The following is a 25,729-nucleotide window of genomic DNA, read 5'->3' on the forward strand; positions in this document are numbered from 1 at the left end:
TACTGGAGTTCCAGCTTCAGCATCAGTCCTTCCAAAGAACACCCAGGACTGATCTCCTTTAGAATGGACTGGTTGGAACTCCTTGCAGTCCAAGGGACTCTCAAGAGTCTTCTCCAACACCACAGTTCAAAAGCATCAGTTCTTTGACACTCAGGCTTCTTCACAGTCCAACTCTCACATCCATACATGACCACTGGAAAAACCATGGCCTTGACTAGATGGACCTTTTTTGGCAAAGTAATGTCTCTGCTTTTGAATGTGCTATCTAGATTGGTCATAACTTTCCTTCCAAGGAGTAGGCGTCTTTTAATTTCATGGCTGCAATCACCATCTACAGTCCCATGAAGTGATGGGACCAGATGCCATGATCTTCGTTTTCTGAATGTTGAGCTTTAAGCCCACTTTTTCACTCTCCACTTTCACTTTCATCAAGAGGCTTTTGAGTTCCTCTTCACTTTCTGCCATAAGGGTGGTATCATCTGCATACCTGAGGTTATTGATGTTTGTCCTGGCAATCTTGACTCCAGCTTGTGCTTCTTCCAGCCCAGCGTTTCTCATGATGTACTCTGCATACAAGTTAAATAAACAGAGTGACAATATACAGCCTTGACGTACTCCTTTTCCTCTTTGGAACCAGTCTGTTGTTCCATGTCCAGTTCTAACTCTTGCTTCCTGACCTGCATAGAGGTTTCTCAAGAGGCAGATCAGGTGGTCTGGTATTCCCATCTCTTTCAGAAATTTCCACACTTGTGATCCACACAGTCAAAGGCTTTGGCATAGTCAATACAGCAGAAATAGATGTTTTTCTGGAACTCTCTTGCTTTTTCCATGATCCAGAAGATGTTGGCAATTTGATCTCTGGTTCCTCTGCCTTTTCTAAAACCAGCTTGAACATCTGGAAGTTCATGGTTCACATATTGCTGAAGCCTGGCTTGGAGAATTTTGGGCATTACTTTACTAGCATGTGAGATGAGTGCAATTGTGTGGTAGTGTGAGCATTCTTTGGCATTCCCTTTCTTTGGGACTGGAATGAAAACTGACTGGCATAGTGGTAAAGAATCCACCTGCCAATGCAGTAGATGTGGATTCAATTCCTGGGTGGGAAAGATCCTCTGCAGAGGGAAATGGCAACACACTCCAGGATTATCAACTGGGAAATCCTATGGACAGAAGAGCCTGGGGGCTTTAGTCCATGGGGTCCCAAGAGTTGGACATGACTTAATGACTAAACCACCAGACCACTATCACTCATTTATTTAGGCGGCACTGGGTCTTCATTGCAGTGCGTGGATGCCTCTCTTGTTGTAAAGCACCGACTCTAAGGTGCGTGGGTTCTCTACTTGAGGCACACAGGCTCAGTAGTTGCAACAGGTAGGCTTCGTTGTCCTGCGGTATATAGGACAAAAATCAAGTGCTAACTATAGTCATCATGTACATTACATCCCTTGTTGTTCATTCACTGAGTCATGTCTGACTAGTTGCAACCCTATAAACTGCAGCATGCCAGGTTTCTCTATCACCATCTCCCTGAGTTTCCTCAAATAACATGCCCATTGAGTCAGTGATGCCATCCAACTGTCTCATTCTCTGTTTCCCCCTTCTCCTCTTGCCCTCAATTTCCCCAGCATCATGGTGTTTTCCAATGAGCCAGCTCTTCCCATCAGGTGGCCAAAGTATTGGAGCTTCAGGTTCAGCATCAGTCCTTCCAATGAATATTCAGGGTTGATTTCCTTTAGGATTGACTGGTTTGATCTCCTTGCAGTCCAAGGGACTCTCAAGAGTATTCTCCAGCAACACAGTTTGAAAGCATCAATTATTTGGTGCTCAGCCTTCTTTATGGTCCAACTCTCACATCCATACATGACTACTGGAAAAAGCATAACTTTGACCAGATGGACTTTTGTTGGCAAAGTCATGTCTCTGCTTTTAAAAACAGTCAAGGCTTGACATTGCTATTCTTCCAAGGAGTAAGTGTCTTTTAATTTTGTGGCTGCAGTTACCATCAGAAGTGATTTTGGAGCCCCCCAAAATAAAGTCTCTCACTGTTTCCATTGTTTCCCTATCTATTTGCCATGAAGTGATGGGACTGGATGCCATGATCTTTGTTTTTTGAGTGTTGAGTGTTAAGCCAGCTTTTTCCCTCTCCTCTTTCACGTTCTTCAAGAGGCTTTTTAGTTCCTCTTCACTTTCTGACATTAAAGTGGTATCATCTGCATATCTGAGGTTGTTGATATTTCTCCTGGCAATCTTGATTCTAGCTTGTGCTTCAGCCAGCCAGGCATTTCTCATGATGTACTCTGCATTGAAGTTAAATAAGCAGGGTGACAATATACAGCCTCGATGGACTCCTTTCTCAATTTTGAACCAGACCATTGTTCTGTGTCTGGTTCTAACTGTTGCTTCTTTTCCTGCATACAGGTTTCTCAGGAGGAAGGTAAGGTGTTCTGTTATTCCCATTTCTTTAAGAATATTACAGTTTGTCATGATCTACACAAAACTTTTAGCATATTCAATGAAGCAGAAGCAGATTTTTTGGGGAATTCTCTTGCTTTTTTCTATGATCCAGGGTATGTTGGCAATCTGATCTCTGGTTCCTCTGCCTTTTCTAAATCCAATTTGACATCTGAAAGTTCTTGGTTCACATACTGCTGAAGGCTAGCTTGAAGGATTTTGAGCAAAATCTATTGGCATGTGAAATGAGTGTAATTATACAGTAATTTGAACATCTTTTGGCATTGCTTTTCTTTGGGATTGGAATGAAAACTGATGTTTTCCAGTCCTGTGGCCACTGCTGAGTTTTCCAAATTTGCTGGCATAATGAGTGGAGCACTTTAACAGCATCATATTTTAGGATTTGAAATAGCTCAGCTAGAATTCCATCACCTCCATTAGCTTTGTTCATAGCAATGCTTTCTAATCCTTTGTTTAATGCAATGCTCCATAGTCCAGGATGTCTGGCTCTAGGTGAGTGATCACACCATCGTGGTTAACTGGGTCATGAAGATCTTTTTTGTATAGTTGTTCTGTGTATTCTTGCCACATTTTCTTAATCTCTTCTGCTTCTGTTAGGTCCTTGCTGTTTTTGTCCTTTTTTGTGCCTATCTTTGTATGAAATGTTCCCTTGGTATCTCCAATTTTCTTAGAGATCTCTAGTCTTTCCCATTCTATTGTTTTCATCTATTTCTTTGCATTGGTCATTTAAGAAGGCTTTCTTACCACTCCTTGCTATTCTTTGGGACTCTGCATTCGGTTGAGTTTATCTTTCCCTTTCTCCTTTGCCTTTTGCTTTTCTTCTTTTCTCAGCTATTTGTAAGGCCTCTTCAGACAACCACTTTGCCTTGCTGCATTTCTTTTTCTTGGGGATGGTTTTGGTCACCACCTCCTGTACAATGTTAGGAACCTCCATCCATAGGTTTTTAGGCACTCTGTCTATCAGATCTAATCCCTTGAATCTATTTGTCACTTCCATTGTATAATCATAAGGGATTTTATTTTGGTCATAACTGAGTGACCTAGTAGTTTCCCCTACTTTCTTCAATTTGAGCCTGAATTTTGCAGTAAGGAGCTGATGATCTGAGCCATGGTCAGCTTCAGGTCTTGTTTTTGCTGACTGTATAGAGCCTCTCCATCTTTGGCTGCAAAAAATATAATCAATCTAATTCTGGCACTGACCATCTGGTGATGTCAATGTTTAGCATCATCTCTTGTGTCGTTGGAAGAGGGTGTTTGCTATGACCAGTGCATTCTCTTGGCAAAACTGTTAACATTTTCCCTGCTTTGTTTTATACTCCTCTAAGGACAAACTTGCCTGTTACTCCAGTTATCTCTTGACTTCCTACTTTTACATTTCACTCCCCTATGGTGAAGAGGACATCTGTTTCGGTTTTTGTTCTAGGAGGTCTTGTAGGTCTTCATAGAATAGTTCAACTTCAGCTTCTTCAGCATTAGAGGTTGGGGCATAGACTTGGATTACTGTGATATTGAATGGTTTGTCTTGAACAGAGATCATTCTGTTATTTTTGAGATTGCATCCAAGAACTGCATTTTGGACTCTTTTGTTGACTATGAGGGCTACTCCATTTCTTCTAAAGGATTTTTGCCCTTTAGTAGTAGATAGGTCATCTATATTAAATTTGCCCATTCCCGACCATTTTAGTTCACTGATTCCTGAAATGTTGATATTCACTCTTGCCATCTCCTGTTTCAGTTCTGTTCAGTTCAGTTGCTTAGTCATGTCTGACTCTTTGAAACCCCACGAATTGCAGCAAGCCAGGCCTCCCTGTCGATCACCAACTCCCTGAGTTCACCCAAACTCATGTCCATCGAGTCAGTGATGCCATCAAGCCATCTCATCCTCTGTCGTCCCCTTCTCCTCCTGCCCCCAATCCTACCTAGCATCAGAGTCTTTTCTAATGAGTCAACTCTTCTCATGAGGTGGCCAAAGTATGGAGTTTCAGCTTTAGCATCATTCCTTCCAAAGAACACCAAAGACTGATCTCCTTTAGAATGGACTGGTTTGATCTCCTTGCAGTCCAAGGGACTCTCAAGAGTCTTCTCCAACACCACAGTTCAAAAGCATCAGTTCTTTGGCGATCAGCTTTCTTCACAGTCCAACTCTCACATCCATACATGACCACTGGAAAAACCATAACCTTGACTATACGGACCTTTGTTGGCAAAGTAATGTCTCTGCTTTTGAATATGCTATCTAGGTTGGTCATAACTTTCCTTCCAAGGAGTAAGCGTCTTTTAATTTCATGGCTGCAATCACCATCTGCAGTGATTTTGGAGCCCCCCCAAATAAAGTCTAACACTGTTTCCACTGTTTCCCCATCTATTTCCCATGAATGATGTGGGATCAGATGCCATGATATTCGTTTTCTGAATGTTGAACTTTAAGTCAACTTTTTCACTCTCCTCTTTGCCCGGAGCCGGCATATTGCATATTGAGTGCATACTGCATATTGCATTTTGAGTGCAGCACTTTCCACAGCATCATCTTTCAGGATCTGGAATAGCTCAACTGGAATTCTATCACTGCTGGGAGCCAGCGTGAGGAGCTCCACCCATGACAAAGGTCATGAGGAAGGAGGCTCGGCATACGCAAAGGCGGGATCGAGCCTCAGGAGTCCCCCTGGAAATTCTCGAGCATTTACACCCAAAACCAGAGTCTGCCTACTTTCTGCTTTGTGCTTTCACCTACACCTCTGACTTTACGGGGGGCTGTCCCCCACTACCTCTCTGAAAAAAGAGTTAGCTTACAGCTCCAGTTAATAATTCCTGGGTGTGACAGTGTTTCAACCTACAAACTCCTTTGGAAATCCCCTAACCTGCCTGAATAGGTTTTTCCGGCCACATGTGATTGTTCAGAGCCTCCCAACTGTGAGAGGCAGGAGATGTTCTAAACTGTCTAAACACAGATTCTTTTGAGTAGTTAAAAGATTGATTAGAAATTATATTGGTGAAGGGATTTTCACTTGTTGGGCCAATGTTTGCTGCTAAGTTTCCATATCCCTTACCTGCTGTGTCCCTGGCAGTGTATTGATTAATATAATTGGTGTAAGTAGTAGCTTTAATGTTTGTAACCTGGGACCCTTGAGTTAATTCTTTTTCTTGTTATAGCCCACCACACCTTTGCTCTGTAGGAATGCAACTTTATCTAATGCTTTTGGAGGGTGGCTCCTGACCAATCACCTTTAGAGAAAAATAAGTTTTCTGAAGAAAGGGTCTTAAAATGTTAACAGGCCTCCGGGCCAGAAGATGATGTAAATCACCTAAGCTTTTGCACATGATAAGTTTGCAGGAAGAAAGCCTGGCTTGCTGCCTGACTCTACCCCTTCACCCATTATCCTCTATGCATAACTTAAGGTATAAAAACTACTTTGGAAAATAAAGTGCGGGCCTTGTTCACCGAAACTTGGTCTCACCATGTCGTTCTTTCTCTTACCTTCTGGCTGAATTATTCAGCCTCTTTTCTACACTGAATTTCCTCACTGAGCTATCCTTATTTCAGCCTCTTTTCTCCACTGAATTTCCTCACTGAGCTATCCTCATTCTATTACTCTTTATATCCTTAATTAACATTTAATTAAGCAGTTGTTTCCTGATCTTCGCCTACGCCGTCTCTCCTTCGAATACCCTGGATCAGCCGGGGCTGGTCCCCGGCACCTCTTTCACTTTCTTCAAGAGGCTTTTTAGTTCCTCTTCACCTTCTGCCATAAAGGTGGTGTCATCTGCATATCTGAAGTTATTGATATTTCTCCCGGCAATCTTGATTCCAGCTTGTGCTTCTTCCAGCCTAGCATTTCTCATGATGTACTCTGCATATAAGTTAAATAAGCAGGGTGACAATATACATCTCCTGTTTGACTACATCCAATTTACCTTGTTTCATGGTCCTAATATTCCAGGTTCCTATGCAGTATTGTTCTTTACAGCATCAGACTTTCCTTTCACCAACAGATACAATCACACCTGGGTGTCATTTTCACTTTGGCTCAGCCTCTTCATCCTTTCTGTAGCTATTTCTCCACTCTACCCCAGTAGAATATTGGGCCCCTACCGACCTGGGGGTTCACCTTTCAGTGTCATCTCTTTTTGCCTTTTCAAACTGTTCATGGGGTTCTCAAGGCAAGAATGTTGAAGTGGTCTGCCATTCCCTTCTACAGTGTACCACGTTTTTAGCACGGATGTGCCCTTCAGCTGCTCAGCATAGCTGGATGAAATGCTTTGTGCTTTGGCTTTCCCACTGCTGGTCCTCAGTGAGCATTTAAACCTTCACTGGCATCAGGAGTCAGTCAAGATGTGGCCAGAGTTTGAGGCAAAGGCCCTGTTGGAGTGGCTGAAAAGGGGGTCTGGAGAAGTCTGGAACTGATGTTGGAGGATGCCCAGGAGTGGAGGGCACCCCCACCTCTGCTGCCGCTGGCTACCCTGGAGTCGATCCACTGCCTGGGAGCTGCTGTCCACCAGTGGAGCTGATAAGCCACCCAGGAGCTGACTATATCCTGGCTTTTCCACTGCTGCTGGTTGCCCTAGTACTTTATTTATCTTAACCAAAAGCTTGTAGCTTTTGGCAACCTTCATTCTATTTCTCTGCCCACAAATTCCCCACCTCTGGTGGTATCTTTTCCTTTGAGATTAAAAAGGAAACTTTAAGTTCATCATATAAATGAGATGCTATAGTATTTGTCTTTCTCTGACTTATTTCACTTAGCATAGTGCCCTCAAGAGATTATCCATGTTGTTGGAAATGGCACAATTTCCTTATTTTTTTTTATGGTTGAACAGTCTATCATTATATGTGTATATATATGTGTACGTATATATGTATATGAGCATGTGTATAGATACATGTATATATGCATAAAATGTAAAATCACATTTTATTTATTCATTCATCTTTTGATAGATATTTAGGGTCATTTCCATGTCTTGGCTATTGTAAGTAATGCTGCAATGAACATGGACTATTCAGGATCATGACTTTTGTTTTGTTCAGATATATACCCAGAAGTGGAGTTGAAATAGAGCAAGTCCCCCCTATAGTCTTTCCCATCCCCCTACCCCATGTCCTCAACCTGCCTATTATCTGTGAAAAAAAAAAACTTAGCTAGAAGAATAAGTTTCATCATAGAAGTGAGAAAATGCAGAAGCAAAGAAAAGCAGTCAAATAGGACAAAACAGTAATAGTTTAGTCATTAAGCATAGTCAAGGAACTTTAGCTCCTTCTCAAGGGCTATAGATAATATTTTGAGCCATATCCTGAGCTGTCTTGTAGATACTGAAACTCCCACCAAGTGGAACAGGTTAACTGTATGATGACCAGAGTGGAGCCATGACAGAAGCTCCCACAGTTGTGAGCATTGGCCTTAAGGAAATGGGAATAATACAACCCTGGAACTTAAAATCAACTGTGTTTAAAACAATCAAGATGATGTTGGTCAGACCACTGGTAACCAATTTCAAGATTACTATTAGAGCTGACTGCTGTTTCTACATGTAGCCCCATTCTTCTGCCTATACACTCTATTGCCCCATGATTGTCAAGGGGGGAGTTGCGCTTTGGACAGGAGTCTGCCCTCCCCCATGGCCCCAGTCACTGGCATCCAAAATATAGCAAATTTTCCTTTCCATCAACCTTGCCTCTTTATTGGCTTTTGAGCAGTGAGGATCTGGACCCCACTTTCAGTTACAGTTTGATGAATTCTGACTCCAATTATATCTTAATATGATCCATTTTAAGATATAATTGGAGTCAGAATTCATCAAACTGCAAGGAGATCCAACCAGTCCATTCTGAAGGAGATCAGCCCTGGGATTTCTTTGGCAGGAATGATGCTAAAGCTGAAACTCCAGTACTTTGGCCACCTCATGTGAAGAGTTGACTCATTGGAAAAGACTCTGATGCTGGGAGGGATTGGGGGCAAGAGGAGAAGGGGACGACAGAGGAGGAGATGGCTGGATGGCATCACTGACTCGATGGACGTGAGTCTGAGTGAACTCCGGGAGTTGGTGATGGACAGGGAGGCCTGGCGTGCTGCGATTCATGGGGTCGAAAAGAGTGGGACATGACTGAGCGACTGATCTGAATCTGATCTGAATATGATCCAAATTACAATGTTCTCCTATCTATCTGACTTTTATCGTATCAGAAGGAATAAATTCTCATCACAAAACTGCTTTTTTATTTAAAAAATTAAATCTGTGGAAGAAGGCATTTAAATTATAACTGATATTAAGGAATTAAGTAACTAAGAAGGTTTTGATTCCAAGAAAAGACTGATTTAGTAAGCTTCAAGACAGTTCAAGAGCAAATAGTCAAACAAAAGCACAGAGTGAAAAATAGACAAGACAGAGCTAAAAGATAAGTGGGAAGTGATGAAGAGTGGACTAGAGAGAAGGTGGGGAGGAATTGATATCACAAGTGAAAATATACGCAAGCATGTTCCAAATGGATGAAATACATCAACCCACAGATGTAAGTAACTCAACGTCCTTTGAGCAAAAAATAAAACAAAACAAAAACAAAAACACAGGGGAAAGAATGAGATACACTATGGTCTCAACGCCAAAGTTAATGTAAAAAGGTTTTAGACATTTTAGAGAATACAGAGGCTAATTGGTGATGCCTAGACATAAATAAAAACTAAGATAGATAGCAATACAGAACCTTTTTATTTTAGAAAATATTTTAATTTCTCTCTCTCTCTCTCTCTTTTTGGCTGTACTGGGTCTTCACACGGGCTTACCTCCAGGGGCAGCATGTGGGCTTCTCTTGCTGCACTCCATGGGCTTCTTGTTGCAGTGCAATGGGCTTCTCTTGTTACAGATCATGAGCTCTAGAGTGCAAGAGCAGTAGCTGCAGCCCAGAGGCTTAGTTGACCTGTGGTATATGGGATCTTAGTTCCCTGACCAGGGATCTAACCTGTGTTGGAGGGTGGATTCCTTTTCTTATATAATTTTATTTATTTATTTCTGGTTATGCTGGATCTTCATTGCTGTGTGGGTTTTTCTCTAGATGCAGCGAATGGGGGCTACTCTCTAGTTGCGGTGCTTGGGCTTCTCACTGCAGTAGCTTCTCGTTTTGGAGCATAGGCTCTACAGCACAGGCTCAATAGATGTGGTGCACTGGCTTAGTTGCTCTGAGGCACGTAGGATCTTCCTAGATCATGGATCAAACCCATATCTCCTGCACTGGCAGGAGGATTCTTTACCATTGAGCCACCAGGGAAGTCCCGGGAAAATGGATTCTTAACCAGTGGACCACGAGGAAAGTCCCGAGAACCTTTTTAAAATGCTAAAATAAATCTCATGTCAAGACAAAATTCTATACCTAGCATCAAAATGGTCCAAAATAAAGATGTCTGAAAAACTTAAAGTGAAGCATTTATTGTTAGTAGCCTTGAATTAGACAAAATACTAGACAGTGTTATTAAGTCCAAAGGACAATAATTCCAAATTAAACACTAGGGATGCAGGAAAGAATAGAGTCAACAAAAGAGAATTTAAAATAAATATCAATGAATTTTGGCTTATAAACAGTTCAAGAAATATGTCATGGAGATTAAAATATATGTAGAATTAAAATGCATGACAGCAGTAATAGAAAAGCCAGGAAAGTTAAAATGAAATTGAAAGTATTCTAAGATTTTAGCTTTGAGAAAAGTGGTAAAAATGATTATCTGTATTTGTTGTTTAGTCACTAAATTTTGTCCAACTCTTTTGTGACCTTAGGGACTGTAGCCCACCAGGTTCCTCTGTTCATGGGATTCTTCAGGCAAGAATACTGGAGTAGGTTGCCCTGCCCTCCTCCAGGGGATCTTCCTGACTTAAGATTGAACCAACATCTCCTGCAACTCCTGCATTGCAGGCAGATTCTTTACCACTGAGCCATGGGGGAAGCCGAAACATATATAGTACTGTATGTCAATGGTGTGTCAATGATATCTCATGAAATCAGAAAAAAATTTTTATGAAAAAAATTAAAAGTACAAAAAAGTATAAATCAAAGAGGACAAACAACTGTATTTTTCTTCAGAATTATTTTATTGAATCATAAATGTACACCTGCTTTATAACTACACTCTAAAATTTAAGGAACAATGTTATGCCTCATTACAACATACTCCTGGCTAACAGCTTTTCAATATCTGAGAAAAATCTTGCAAAAGTTTTCACATGATCAAAATAAGGATGCTTCTACACTCTGACAAAGACCACTAGAAAAAAATAATTAAGCTAAGAAACGGTCTCAAAGGCATTTTCTATATAGTTTTTCCTCTGCAGGCAGGTGATGTTCTTAAATAATCCACTCCACTCACCAATGGCTCTCTGCAGCTGCTCTGGTGTCTTCTGCCACATCACTGCATGTTTACTCATGACTGAGACAATTCACCCGAAGCTGTCCTGTTACCTCTGGGCTCTCATCCTCTGCTATTTAGACAGTGAGTGAAAGTTGCTCAGTCATGTCTGACTCTTTTCGACCCCATGGACTATACAGTCCATGGAATTCTCCAGGCCAGAATACTGGAGTGGGTAGCCTTTCCCTTCTCCAGGGGATCTCCCCAACGCAGGGATTGAACCCAGGTCTCCCGAATTGCAGGCGGATTCTTTACCAGCTGAGCCACAAGGGAAGCCCATGGCAAATAGGAAGAAGCTCAATATGAGCTTTGCCCTCTCAACCTCCACTTTCTCCACTGCCTTCTGGACCAGAGTTTCAGTCTGTAAGTTTTCCCTACTGCTGGCAGTAGTTCCTCAGACTTTCTTCTGTGGTTTCAGACTCAGTTGCTTCAGTTCAATTCCCCATAGCTGAAGGAGATGAGAAAGATCTCAGCAAAGAACGCAGGTCTCAACTGTCCTGGCTCTGGTGAGAACCTAAGGTGCTCCAGGAAAGTACCTCCAGGAGCATCTCCACGAAGACTCAGCAATGCTGCTATGGCCTCTCAGCTCCTGTCTCCCTTGAAGCAATCCTGAGTGATTTTCTACCTTCCTGCAAAACATATCAGTTGAAGAGAGTGACCTTTCCAGAATCAGTCATCAAAATTAATATTCTATTTTCTCTATTAGTTTTCAAATTGTGAATTGTATATGTGTTATCATCTCTTCCTTTTATGTTGATTTTCTCACCTAGTTGAATACCCAATGAAGGGAAGAGTAATGTGGACTTTAATGGTTCACACTGACATTCTTCATACTTATTTATTCACTTTGCTTTTAGAAGGGGATCAGATATATTTTGTTGAAAGAAAGTATTCAATCTCCAAAAACACTTTCTAAAGTTTTCTCTGAAAGTCACTCAACCTCAGTTATACCATGATACCACCTTTTTGGCGGGAGACTGCAGTCAACGGTCACTATGATTTTAACATTCTTTCTCTCTTAATCCATTTAAGACTCTAACCATAATAATCTACTTAAAATGTAAACCTAATCAGTGCACCCTTTCTTTTACAGCCCATCACTTCTGTCTTCAGAGGACGTTTTTGGAGGGAGAAAATAAAAATATTTTAATCCTCTTGTCCTGCCATAATTATTAACACAATCCCTTTCAACACCCAGTATTTCCCAGTTTGGAAAGAAAATCATGTGATCCTTATGTTTACAGAGTTTACACCTATTACATGCCAAGCTGTGGACTAAGACCCATGGTTCAAAATGTCACTGAACAAAGTCTTGCCCCAATGTATTTGAATCTTCATGACAGAAAAGATGTTTTTTTACTCTATTCCTAGGTTTATTTACCTCTACACAACAAAGATCCACCACAACATCATCTAAAATGCCAGGAAGTTACAAAACCCAAAAGAGAAAATAAATAGTACTGACTGTACAATAAAAGCCAAAAAAGCAATGTACACATTGCCAGGGTAGCCTGCAGGGCCATGAACAGCAACACAACTGCCCCCGGTAGGGGTGGTTCTGTGATGACCTGGCAGATCTGGCTCGCAACTTGCCAATTTCAGAGAAAGGGAGTGGAGTGTGTGCGTGTGTGTGTGTGTGTGTGTGTGTGTGTGTGTGTGTGTGTGTGTATACACGTGAAAAGAACTATTTGGGGCAGATAACATGGGGCATTTGTCCCTAGAGGTCAGAAGAGGACCCTAGCAGGGGAGCAGGGCTAGGATAACAGGAATGGCATCACGACAGGACCAGGCCACCAGATCAGCCCAGCTCATTTGGGACATGGGAAAACGTGTTCCCAGGCCGGGGATGTCCCTCCACCTGGAGCCCCCTGGCTCATCCCTGCTGCTTTGCTAGCTACATGACTCCCAGGAACTATAGAAACTTGGAAGTTTTCCAGCCAGAACACTAGAGGGCACCTTTCCAAGCACAACCGCAAACCAGCAACACCCCTGCAGCCAGAGCTCTGCTGCTCGAGGACACGTGTCAACTGCTGCCCTCACCTTCGGCAGGAGACGGAGCTGAAGCCGCTCCAGTGGCGGCGGCGGCGGCGGGGGGATCGGGGTCGCTGGCGCTTGGGGGACCTGCCCCAAGGGGAACGCGACCTGCTCCTCCTCAGCCTGTGCCACGTGGAGGGGGCGGTGGCAGCATTCTCCGGGGAGGGCTCAGTCGTCTGGGGGTGACTGGGGCCAGGGGGCCAGCATGGCTGTGGCCGTGATCTGCTGGGCGTCGATTGCTCTCCCTCCATGTGCTTGAGCGCCTTCGCAGCCTCTTCCGGATTCTTGAACTCCACGTAGGCGTGGCCTTGAGACGGATGCGCGCGCATCCTTTCTCTGGGCAGGTCGATCGCTCTAACTCTCCCGAAGGTGGAGAATATCTCCCGAAGGTGGAGAGTATTTCCCAGATGTGCTCCCTGGTCACCTTCCGGGTGAGCCTTGCTACGTGCACTTTGGTGGGCTTAGGGGCGGGGCTGCGCCGTCTCCTTTCCTTCTAGTCTTGTCCGGGTGGTTTGGGTTTGGAACCGGACCGCCGCCTGTGATCTCGGGGACACCAAGGCCTCGGAGAGCCGGGGGAGCTGCTGGAGCTGGAGCTGCGGGACCCACTGGAGCATCCCGAGCGGCCAGATGCTGAGGGCGAGCTGGAGCCGCGGCTGGAGCCCGCGCGGGACCGAGCCCCTGAGCTGCTGCTACCGCCCGAGGCCTTGAGCCGCTTCCGAGCTTTATCCCTGACGCGGTCCTTCTCGCCGGACTGCTGGGTGGCGCCTGTATCTTTACAGCGATCCACGGACTGCTCGCCAGAGCGCTCTTTGAGTGGGATGGGAGACGGAGTCATCTCGCCTCCGCGCTTCTCAGCTTCAGGAGAGAAAGGGGTTAATAGATTAAAGGCTGTTTCCTACAGTATTAGGTACGATAGAGTGCTGTGATCATCAATAAGGCCATCATAGAGGCAGAAAAAGAGGGAGATATAGAGGAAGAGAAGTAAGAAAGAAAAAAATATTAATGACAATTATTGATGATAAAGAGATTGGAGAAGGGCAAACTGATGACACATATGGATCAGGGAGCTGAATTTTAAAAAACATTCTATTGTTTGCTAAATGTTCCCAGAAATACAAGAGCCAGTGATGTACTAGATTATTTTAGCCCAACACCAAAGCAGGTTCCAGGTTGTTTTCAGTTCAGTTCAGTCGCTCAGTCGTGTCCGACTCTTTGCGACCCCGTGAATCGCAGCACGCCAGGTCTCCCTGTCCATCACCAACTCCCGGAGTTCACTGAGACTCACGTCCATCGAGTCAGTGATGCCATCCAGCCATCTCCTCCTCTGTCGTCCCCTTCTCCTCTTGCCTCCAATCCCTCCCAGCATCAGAGTCTTTTCCAATGAGTCAACTCTTCACATGAGGTGGCCAAAGTACTGGAGTTTCAGCTTTAGCATCATTCCTTCCAAAGAAATCCCAGGGCTGATCTCTTTCAGAATGGACTGGTTGGATCTCCTTGCAGTCCAAGGGACTCTCAAGAGTCTTCTCCAACACCACAGTTCAAAAGCATCAATTCTTCGGCGCTCAGCCTTCTTCACAGTCTAACTCTCACATCCATACATGACCACAGGAAAAACCATAGCCTTGACTAGACGGACCTTTCTTCGCAGTCCAGCTGTCACATCCATACATCCAGTTTTTTTAATGTTTTAGACAACATTAAATGTACAAAGAGGGCTTCCCTGGTGGCTCAGACGCTGAAGAATCTGTTGGCTATGCAGTAGACGTTGGGTGCATGCTAAGTTGCTTCAGTCGTGTCCGACTCTTTGTGACCCTATGGACTGTAACCCTCCAGGCTCCTCTGTCCATGGGATTCTCCAGGAGAGAATACTGGAGTGGTTTGCCATTCTTCCGCTTCAGGGGATCTTCCAGACCCAGGGATTGAACCGGAGTCTCTTCTGTCTCCTGCATTGGCAAACAGGTTCTTTCCCAGTACCGCCACCTGGGAAGCAGTAGACATTAAAGAAAGCTTTATAGAAACATTAAAATACACAAAGGGACTGGATTAAGTTGGAAGAGAAATGAGGTAAAGTTCAACGTCGCCTCAGAGGATATCTCAGGTAGAGAAATCAAAAAGTGAGAAAAAAGAAAAGACACTGTAAAATAACTTAAGTCACCTTGACCCTGGTGTGAGTGATATAGGCAAGTCACAGACAAAACCCTTACCACAAGTCCTAGCACCTCACCACTGTGTCACCCCCAGGGCCCATGGACGTCCAGTCTGTACTGTCTTCGTTACAGCTCAGGGCCACCACAGGGGAAACTAAACCACGAGAAGCAGACCCCGTGCTGCTGTATCAGGCAGATGGCTGGAACACTCTGTCTTCTTCCAGCTTAAAAATGGGATAGTCTGGGCTTTGTAGTGTCATTTAGTTCAGAACTGCCTTTCATGGGAGCACTGCCTCCTCAGCCCACATTATAGGCACTATTAATAGGAAGAGAAAGAAATCTGAAACCCAGTATGGCAGAGTCTGGGGTAGTGTCTATGCATTTCTGCCAAGGGGTCAACCCAGGCCTCTATCTGTAATAAGGACCCTCCTATCAAGTCTCAGAAAGCTTCTCCACCTCACCAGGCTTGACCAGTGGTTTTCAGCATGAGAAAATGAATCCTTGGACCATAAGCAGCAGCAGCGCCTGGGGAATTACTACTAGAAATGCAGAGTCTCAGGCCTTGCTCCCAGATGTGATGAAGCAGAGACTCTGGGATGGAGCAGCAGAGAGCTGAATTAAAAAAGAAGGAAGGAAGAAAGAAAATACCAGAAAAATAAACGACCCAATCAAAAAAATGGGCCAAAGAACTAAACAGACATTTCTCCAAAGAAGACATACAGATGGCCAGCAAACACATGAAAAGATGGTCAACATCACTCATTATCAGAGAAATGCAAATCAAAACCACAATGAGGTACCATGTCTCGCTGGTCAGAATGGCTGCCATCAAAAAGTCTACAAACAATAAATGCTGGAGAGGGTGTGGAGAAAAGGGAACTCTCTTACACTGTTGGTGGGAATGCAAACTAGTACAGCCACTGTGGAGAACAGTGTGGAGACTTCTTAAAAAAACTGGAACTAGAACTGCCATACGACCCAGAAATCCCACTGCTGGGCATACACACTGAGGAAACCAGAGTCAAAAGAGACACATGTACCCCAACATTCATTGCAGCACTGTTTACAATAGCTCAGATGTTGAAGCAACCTAGATATCCATTGGCAGACAAATGGATAAGGAAGTTGTGGTACATACACACAGTGGAATATTACTCAGCTATTAAAAAGAATGCATTTGAGTCAGTTCTAACAAGTGGATGAAACTGGAGCCTATTATACAGAGTGAAGTAAGTCAGAAAGAAAAACACCAATACAGGATATCAACGCATATATATGAAATTTAGAAAGATGGTAACGACAACGCTATGTGCATGACAGCAAAAGAGACAAAGATATAAGGAACAGAGTTCTGGATTCTGAGGGAGAAGGTGAGGGTGGGATGATTTGAGAGAATAACATTGAAAAGTGTATTGGAAAGAAAAGTGAAAGTGAAGTGAAGTCGCTCAGTCGTGTCCGACTCTTTTCGACCCCATGGACTGTAGCCTACCAGGCTCCTCCCTCCATGGGATTCTCCAGGCAAGAGTACTGGAGTGGGTTGCTGTTTCCTTCTCCAGGAGATCTTCCCAACCCAGGGATCGAACCCAGGTCTCCTGCATTGCAGGCAGACGCTTTACCATCTGAGCCACCAGGGAAGACTCGAAAAGTGTATTACCATATGTGAAATAGATCACCAGTCCAAGTTCAATGCATGAAACAGGGCACTCAAAGCCAGTGCACTGGGACGACCCAGAGGGATGGAATGTGGAGGGAGGTGGAGGGGGGCGGGTTTGGGGCGGAGGGGACAGCATGGCTGATTCATGTCAATGTATGGCAAAACCCACAATATCGTAAAGTAATTAGCTCCAATTAAAGTAAACTGAAAAAAAAAAAAAAGCCAAGAAACTTGTGGGTAAAACATTTTTCAGAGAGAAATATTTAAACAGAGCCTGGGCAAATACTACTTCTACTTCATAGTGATTTTGTTTAAAAAAATATGCCTTCTTACCCCAAGAAAACTTCATATGTACAGATATAAGAACCCTTGAATCTTTGTTAATACTAACACCACAGAAAAAAACTTTCAATAAGGTAACTTTTTGTCTTAAGGGCAACTGTTTGCTAAATTAAAGAGATTTTACATAGGACAAGGGTAGATAAATGGACACTCTCTTGCCATCAATATGGATTCCAAGCTCATCAGAAGAGGCCAGCTTGGAAATAGGTCTATGCAGTTTCCCCCAGTTCCAAGAGCTTTCCTCTGACTATGCCTGAGTTGCAGACAGCTTGTGACTCCCTGGAAAGTCTACTGACTTCTGCCTCTGCCTCTCCTTTTATAAGGGGAGAGAGTGGACAACACAATCTAGAGGACACGCTTTCTCTCCGATCCAAGGCATTGGAGAGATTCTGAAATCTATATCCATAAACACAAGATTCTGAGGCCATTAACATCATCAGATACTGTTGTAGATGAAAAAAAATACATTTGTGCCTGGGTAGGTATTTGCATCGTCTACCGATATTGTAATGTTTTCTTTCCCTCGGTTGGGATACATTCTACAAAAATAAGAATGGAAGTTGCTTTCTGCACTTCATAATAGCTCTAGAAGGACCAGGGCTCCAGGTCTTCTTTACAACTCACAAGCTCCCTTAGCAACAGAGTAGACCTTCCTTTCCCTGAAAGAACACTGTGCCTGAAATTTCCTTACTATACCTTGTAACAAACACCAGTCTACCTAATTCACCAGAGCAGGTGCAGAGAGTCATTTTGTGAATCCATCAACTTATTTAAGAACATTACCTTACTGTGGGGGCTTCCCAGGTGACTCCAATGAATGAGGTGACTCATTCATCTACCAATACAGAGACTCGAGTTTGAGCCTTGGTTTAGGGAGATCCCCTGGTGTAGGAGACGGCAACTCACTCCAGTATTTTGCCTGGGAAATCCCATGGACACAGGAGCCTGGTGGGCTGTGGTCCACTGTTGTTGTTTAGTTGCTCAGCTGTGTGACCCCATGGACTGCAGCACGTCAGGCTTCTCTGTCCATCACCAACTCCCAACCTGCTCTAACTCATGTCCATCGAGTCGGTGATGCCATCCAACCATCTCATCCTCTGTCGCCCCCTTCTCCTCCTGCCTTCAATCTTTCCCAGCATCAGGGTCTTTTCTAAGGAGTCAGCTCTTCACATCAGATGGCCAAAGTACTGGAGCTTCAGCTTCAGCATCAGTCCTTCCAATGAATAGTCAGGATTGATCTCCTTCAGGATTGACTAATTTGATTTCTTTGCAGTTCAAGGGACTCTCAAGAATCTTCTCCAACACCACAGTTCAAAAGCATTAATTCTTCAGCATGCAGCCTTTTTTATGGTCCAGCTCTTACATCCATACATGACTATTGGGAAAAAACCATTGCTTTGACTATATGGACCTTTGTCTGCAAAGTAATGTCTCTGATTTTTAATATGCTGTCTAGGTTTGTCATAGCTTTTTTCCCCCAAGGTGCAGGTGTCTTTTAATTTCATGGCTACAGTCACCATCTGTAGTGATTTTGGAGCCCAAGAAAATAAACTCTCTCTGGTCCATAGGGTTGCAAAGAGTTGGACATGACTGAGCAGCTGAACACACGCACACACACACACACACACACACAAACACACACACACACCTTACTGTGAAGGAAATATGGTATAAAAATGCCTTTTTAAAGGTTATTCACATAAAATATTGGCTACCAACTGAGTAAAAGAAAAACATTACATGTTCATAGAGATTGCAAATACCAGCCCTCCAAACGTATTGAGTTTTTTCATCTACAGTAGTATCTGACGGTGTCAGTAACCTCGAATTCTTGTGTTTGTGGGTACAGATTTAGGAATCTCTCCAATACCTTGGATTTGAGAGAGACCATGTCCTCTGGATTGGGTTGTCTAGTGATTGGGTTGTCTACTGATTTGGTTATCCACTCTCTTCCTCTATAAAAGGAGAGTCAGAGGCAGAAGTCAGTGGACTTTTCAGGGAGCCACAGCCTGACTGCATCTCAAGAGTGGTCAGAGGACAACTCCTGGAACTGGAGGAACCTGCATTGACCAGATTTCCAAGTTGGCCTCTTCTGGTGAGTGATGGCAAGAGAGTATCTGTCTGTCTACTTCTGTCTTTTGTAAAATCTTTCTGTGTGAGGTAGATGTAGTGTTTGCCTAGGCTCTGTTTAAATAGTTCTCTCTGAAAAAATGTTTTACCCACAAAGTATTTGGTCTTTTTCTCTTCAAAACTTCACTTCTCTGCTTCACATGCCATCAGTTTGACCTTTCCCAATCTCTTCATCATTAATACTTGTCATTAATATTTTTTCTTTCTTATTTCTCTTCCCCCATATCTCCATCTTTCTCTGTTACTGTGTTGTCCTTATTATCACAGCTCTTTACTGTACCTAACACTGTAGTAAACATTCTTTCTCTCATCAAGATTCAAATAAACTGGGGCAATGATTTTGTTAAGTGAAATTCTGAATCGTGGATTTTAGTCCACAACTTGGCATATAATAGATGCTCTGTAAGTGGGAGGATCAAGTGCTTTTTTCCTCCAAACTGTGGCATCTTAGATGTTGCTGCTGCTGCTAAGTCGCTTCAGTCGTGTCCGACTCTGTGCGACCCCATAGACGGCAGCCCACCAGGCTCCCCCGTCCCTGGGATTCTCCAGGCAAGAACACTGGAGTGGGTTGCCATTTCCTTCTCCAATGCATGAAAGTGAAAGTGAAGTCGCTCAGTCATGTCTGACTCTTAGCGACCCCATGGACTGCAGCCCACCAGGCTCCTCCGCCCATGGGATTTTCCAGGCAAGAGTACTGGAGTGGGGTGCCATTGCCTTCTCCGCTTAGATGTTGAGAGGGGTAATATTAATAATTATGGCGGGACTACAGAAATGAAATGATATTTGTATTTTCTCCTTTAAATATATCTTCTGAGGAAAGAAGTGTTAGGTGTAAAAGAAAGGATACCCTGATTAGGTTTACATTTTAAGTAGATTATGGTGATCAGATTCTTACATGGATTAACAGAGAAAGGAGTTGAAATCCTACTGAAAGTTGATTGATAACAATAAAGGTGATATCATTGTATAACTGAAGTTGATTTTTTGAGAAAACTTCAGAGAGTGTTTTTGGGAGTTTGAATAGTTTCTTTCAAAAAAATATATTCGAGCTCCTTCTAAAAGCAAAGTGACTAAGTGAGCATGCCATTGTAAACCACTGAGTATCAAATTTAATGAGAAAATCAACACAAAATGAAGAGCTGATAAAACATGCATTTCAAAATTGGAAACTAATAGAGAAAATGCATTGTTAATTTGATGACTGGGTCTGGAAAGGTCACTCTTGGAAATGGTGTTTTGCAGGAAGGCGGAAACGTGCCTAGAGGCCATAGCAGCATCGCTGGGTCCCTGTGGAGGTGCTCCTAGAGGCATTTTCCTGGGGTAGCTGAGTTTCCCACTGCAGAGCCAGGACATGTCTGGTCTGCATTCATCCCTGAGACCTCTCTCATCTCCCTCAGCTATGGGAAATCAGGCTGAAGCAACCGAGTCTGTGATGGAGAAAACCTGGAAATCTGTTCCTATGAGAAGGCAACAGAAAGAGGCCGAACAAATCCGTAAACTTTTCATTGGCGGCTTGAGCTTTCAAACCACAGAAGAAAGTCTGAGGAAGTACTACCAGCAGTGGGGAGAACTCACAGACTGTGTGGTCCTGAGGGACTTTGCCAGTCAACGATCAAGAGGATGTGGTTTTGTCACCTTTTCATCCGTGACCGAGGTGGATGCTGCCATGGCGGCCAGACCCCATTCCATTGACGGCAGAGTGCTTGAACCCAGACGTGCCATCCCAAGAGAGGCATCTGGACAGCGGGGCGCTCACTGGACCCTGAAGAAGCTGTTCGTTGGTGGAATTAAGGAAGATACCGAGGAGCATCATCTTAGAGAGTACTTTGAGAAATATGGAAAAATCGATGCCATTGAGATCATTACTGATAGGCAGTCAGGCAGGAAAAGAGGCTTTGGATTTGTGACTTTTGATGACTATGATCCTGTGGATAAGATAGTGTTGCAGAAATACCATGCCATCAATGGTCATCATGCAGAAGTCAGGAAGGCTTTGTCAATATGGGAAATGCAGCAAGTCCAAGGTTCTAGAAGTAGAAAAAGAGACCCTTTTGATTTTAGTGTTTCTTCTAGTTGGGGTGGGAATTTTGGACGAGGGCCAGGAACTAAATTTAGAGGAGAAGCTGATGGATATGGAAATGGCCCCAGGTCTAGGGATAGCTGTCAAGGGTATGGAGGAGGACCTGGAGGTGGGAATTTTGGAGGTTACCCTGGTTATGGAGGAGGAGGTGGAGAATATGCTGGTCGAGGTCCTGGGTATGGCAACCAGTGGGAATTCTCTGGAGGTGGTTATGGCAATAATTTTGGAAATTACGACCAGCAACCTTCTAACTATGGTCCAATGAGAAATGGAAACTTCGGCGTTGGCAGGAACAAGGCGGCCCCATATGGTGGAGGCAATTATGGCCCAGGAGGCAGTGGCGGAAGTCGGGGTTATGGAGGCAGAAGTGGATATTGAGCTTCTTCCTGTTTGCCCTGGGCTTAACTGTCTAAATAGCAGAGGATGAGAGCCCAGATAAACAGTTTCAGGTTTTTGAATTAAGGACATTAAGGAAACTCTTATCTCAGTCATGAATAAATAGTGATGTGGCAGAAGACAACAGAACAGGTCCAGAGAGCCATTCTGTTGGTGGGTTGGAAGGCTGTATAAAAAGACACTTGTGAATTTTATGCAAGTGAATTTGAAAACTTTGATGAAATATATATATATATATATTTTTTTTTTTTTAGTAAAAGACAAGTTACTTGTCCTCTTCCTGGAGGGGTCAAAGAAAATAATTCTATATCATATAATGAAATTATATTTAGACTTAGAAGGCTTTCTACCAAGAAGAAAATGCCTTGGAGACAGTTTCTCAGCTTCTTCCTGTTTCTTTGTTGTCGTGGTCTTTGTGAGATTGTAGAAGCATTCCTTCTTTGATAACATTAAATTTGCAAGTTTCAGGTGACATGTGAAAACTTTTTAAAGATTTTACTCAAGTTTTGAAAAGCTATTAGCTAGGAGTATGTTGTAATAAGAAATAATGTTATTCATTAAATTTTAGAGTATAGAGGTATGAAGCAGTTGTAGATTTTTATTTAATAAAATAATTCTAAAAGAAAAACAATTGTAGTTTGTCTGCTTTCATTTATAGCTTTTTGTACTTTAAATTTTTATCTTTGTAATATTTTTTATACTTTCAAGAGATATGGATGTACAGTACTATATATTTTGAAAGTGTGTAGCATAATGATATGACATCTATATCATGCAGTGATTACCACAATAATATTTAACATCCATCATCTCAAATAGTATTAAAAAGATAAAGAAAAAAAAAAGATTTTTGTGTGTGCAATGAGAATTCTTAAGATTACTCTCTAAACATCTTTCCTAGATATCAACAGCAGTGCTAACTGTACTGACCACAAGTCCATGCTCTGTAAGCACAGTGAGACCACATAATACCAAAATGTGGGAGTTTGTAGCAGGGAAAGATTGATTGCAGAGGCAAGCAAGGAGATGGGTGGCTCATGCCTTAAAACCCTCCAAACTCTGTGAAAGCTTTCAGCAAAGCCCTTTTCCAGGCAAGGTGACAGAGGGGCATGGTAAGTTGTTGCAAACTTCTTGTTGTCAGATCTTAACATCAGGGTCACATTCAGGTAATGATTTTCTTGTAAAGTGCAAGTGTTAGTCACTCAGTCGTGTCTGACTCTTTTCGACCCCATGGACTGTAGCCTACCAGGCTCCTCTATCCATGGAATTCTCCAGGTAAGAATACTGGAGTGGGTAGCCATTCCCTTCTCCAGGGGTTCTTGTAAATCTCCATCAAACAAATGTTATTCTCTGTTCTGACAAGAAAGGATAAGGTCCCAAGTCACAGCTTTCACCCTCTGAGGTCATGACCTGCCTAAGAGGTGGGGTTCCCTGCAGGGGCCTGTTACCCTGCCCAAGAACCTTTGTCCAGTACCCAGTCTGGATCCTCCCACCAGTACCCAGGCCAGGATGAAGAGGAAGATCTCTGCTACCAGCTTCCTCAGGGCCAAGTCCCCAGACTGCTGCCCAGCCATCATACTGAAGGAGCCAGTCACCCAGGACCCAGCTGGCCCTCAGGTTCCTTGGTCCTCCCACACAGTAGGGGCCATGTTCCTTGGCCTGCAACCCATGCAGACTGCTTTTGCAGTAGGTCACAGAGGCCATGGGGATGGGGAGAGGTCCCCCTCCAGCTCAAGACTGTATTAGAGCCCGCTGAGTGCAGCCCTTAGCCTGGAGCTGCTCAGATCAGATCAGATCAGATCAGTCATTCAGTCGTGTCTGACTCTTTGCGACCCCATGAATCACAGCACGCCAGGCCTCCCTGTCCCTCATCAACTCCCGGAGTTCACTCAGACTCACGTGCATTGAGTCGGTGATGCCATCCAGCCATCTCATCCTCTGTCGTCCCCTTCTCCTCCTGCCCCCAATCCCTCCCAGCATCAGTCTTTTCCAATGAGTCAGCTCTTCGCATGAGGTGGCCAAAGTGCCATTATTTGCCCCACCCTGTTACCAAGCAACGGTTAAGGTGGGGCCATTAGTGGTTCTGCTCAGTCATTGGTTGGCGCCACGGTGGGCCCTTCCCCCAAGCAAACGGATGTCAATGGGTGACTCTTACTTGGCTCATTCAACCAAGGGTTGGTGGAGTGGTGTTCATGAGGTGGAGAGTGAGGTAACAGGCAGAGCTTGGCCTTCTCCCAGGGGCACTCCAGCTCACCCAGCCTATGGCCAGCTGGTGAGCTGGGAGCGGGGGAGAGGGGGCGGTGGTGCCCAGGGATCAGGCTGGGGACTGTGTCCTGCAGAGCTCTAGAGCCCTCAGCAAGGCCTCCCACTGACCTTGGCCCAGGCCTTGAGGTAGTGGTGAACCTCTCCCCCATCCTTGTCTCTGTGACCCGCACCATTTGGGTGGCCTGAGGAGCCTGAGGATTAGGAGTTACCCCACATCTGAGGTCAGGGGCAGCGGCCAAGAGTGCCAGGCTGCAACCGTGCAGGAACAGCTGAGAAGAGCTACCCAAGTCCGAGGTCAGGGGCGGCAGCTGAGAGGAGCTACCCCACGTCCGAGGCCAGGGTCCGTGGCCGGGAGGACCAACCCCACGTCCAAGGTAGCTGCGCAGGCGCAGGAGGGCCTAGAGGAGCTATCCCACGTTGAAGGTCAGGAAGGGCGGTGGTGAGGAGATGCTCCTCTTCCAAGGTAAGGAGCAGTGGCTGCGGTTTGCTGGAGCAGCCCTGAAGAGATACCCTACGCCCAAGGTAAGAGAAACCCAAGTAAGATGGTAAGTGTTGCAAGAGAGCATGAGGGCAGACACACTGAAACCATACTAACAGAAAACTAGTCAATCTAATCACACTAGGACCACAGCCAGCCTTGTCTAACTCAATGAAACTAAGCCATGCCCGTGGGGCAACCCAAGATGGGCGGGTCATGGCGGAGAGATCTGACAGAATGTGGTCCACTGGAGAAGGGAATGGCAAACCACTTCAGTATTCTTGCCTTGAGAACCCCATGAACAGTATGAAAAGGCAAAATGATAGGATACTGAAAGAGGAACTCCCCAGGTCAGTAGGTGCCCAGTATGCTACTGGAGATCAGTGGAGAAATAACTCCAGAAAGAATGAAGGGATGGAGCCAAAGCAAAAACAATACCCAGCTGTGGATGTGACTGGTGATAGAAGCAAGGTCCGATGCTATAAAGAGCAATATTGCATAGGAACCTGGAATGTCAGGTCCATGAATCAAGGCAAATTGGAAGTGGTCAAACAGGAGATGGCAAGAGTGAACATTGACATTCTAGGAATCAGGACGAACTAAAATGGACTGCAATGAGTGAATTTAACTCAGATGACCATTATCTCTACTACTGCAGGCAGGAATCCCTCAAAAGAAATGGAGTAGCCATCATGGTCAACAAAAGAGTCCGAAATGCAGTACTTGGATGCAATCTTAAAAACGACAGAATGATCTCTGTTCGTTTCCAAGGCAAACCATTCAATATCACAGTAATCCAAGTCTATGCCCCAACCAGTAACTCTGAAGAAGCTGAAGTTGAATGGTTCTATGAAGACCTACAAGACCTTTTAGAACTAATACCCAAAAAAGATGTCCTTTTCATTATAGGGGACTGGAATGCAAAAGTAGGAAGTCAAGAAACACCTGGAGTAACAGGCAAATTTGACCTTGGAATATGCAATGAAGCAGGGCAAAGACTAATAGAGTTTTGCCAAGAAAATGCACTGGTCATAACAAACACCCTCTTCCAACAACACAAGAGAAGACTCTACACATGGACATCACCAGATGGTCAACACTGAAATCAGATTGATTATATTCTTTGCAGCCAAAGGTGGAGAAGCTCTATACAGTCAACAAAAACAAGACCAAGAGCTGACTGGCTCAGATCATGAACTCCTTATTACCAAATTCAGACTTAAACTGAAGAAAGTAGGGAAAACCACTAGACCATTCAGGTATGACCTAAATCAAATCCCTTATGATTATACAGTTGAAGTGAGAAATAGGTTTAAGGGCCTAGATCTGATAGATAGAGTGCCT

At 44.0% G+C, this 25,729-nt stretch overlaps 2 pseudogenes; one reads left to right on the forward strand and one right to left on the reverse strand.

Moving 5' to 3' along the window:
* Positions 1-10,576: 10,576 nt before the first annotated feature.
* On the reverse strand, positions 10,577-13,728 carry LOC109560953 (RNA-binding protein with serine-rich domain 1-like; annotated as a pseudogene).
* A 6,870-nt stretch (positions 13,729-20,598) lies between these two features.
* On the forward strand, positions 20,599-21,703 carry LOC109560954 (heterogeneous nuclear ribonucleoproteins A2/B1 pseudogene; annotated as a pseudogene).
* The last annotated feature ends 4,026 nt before the right edge of the window (positions 21,704-25,729 follow it).

Source organism: Bos indicus, chromosome 7 (assembly GCF_029378745.1).
Source record: "Bos indicus isolate NIAB-ARS_2022 breed Sahiwal x Tharparkar chromosome 7, NIAB-ARS_B.indTharparkar_mat_pri_1.0, whole genome shotgun sequence".
Lineage (NCBI taxonomy): Eukaryota > Metazoa > Chordata > Mammalia > Artiodactyla > Bovidae > Bos > Bos indicus.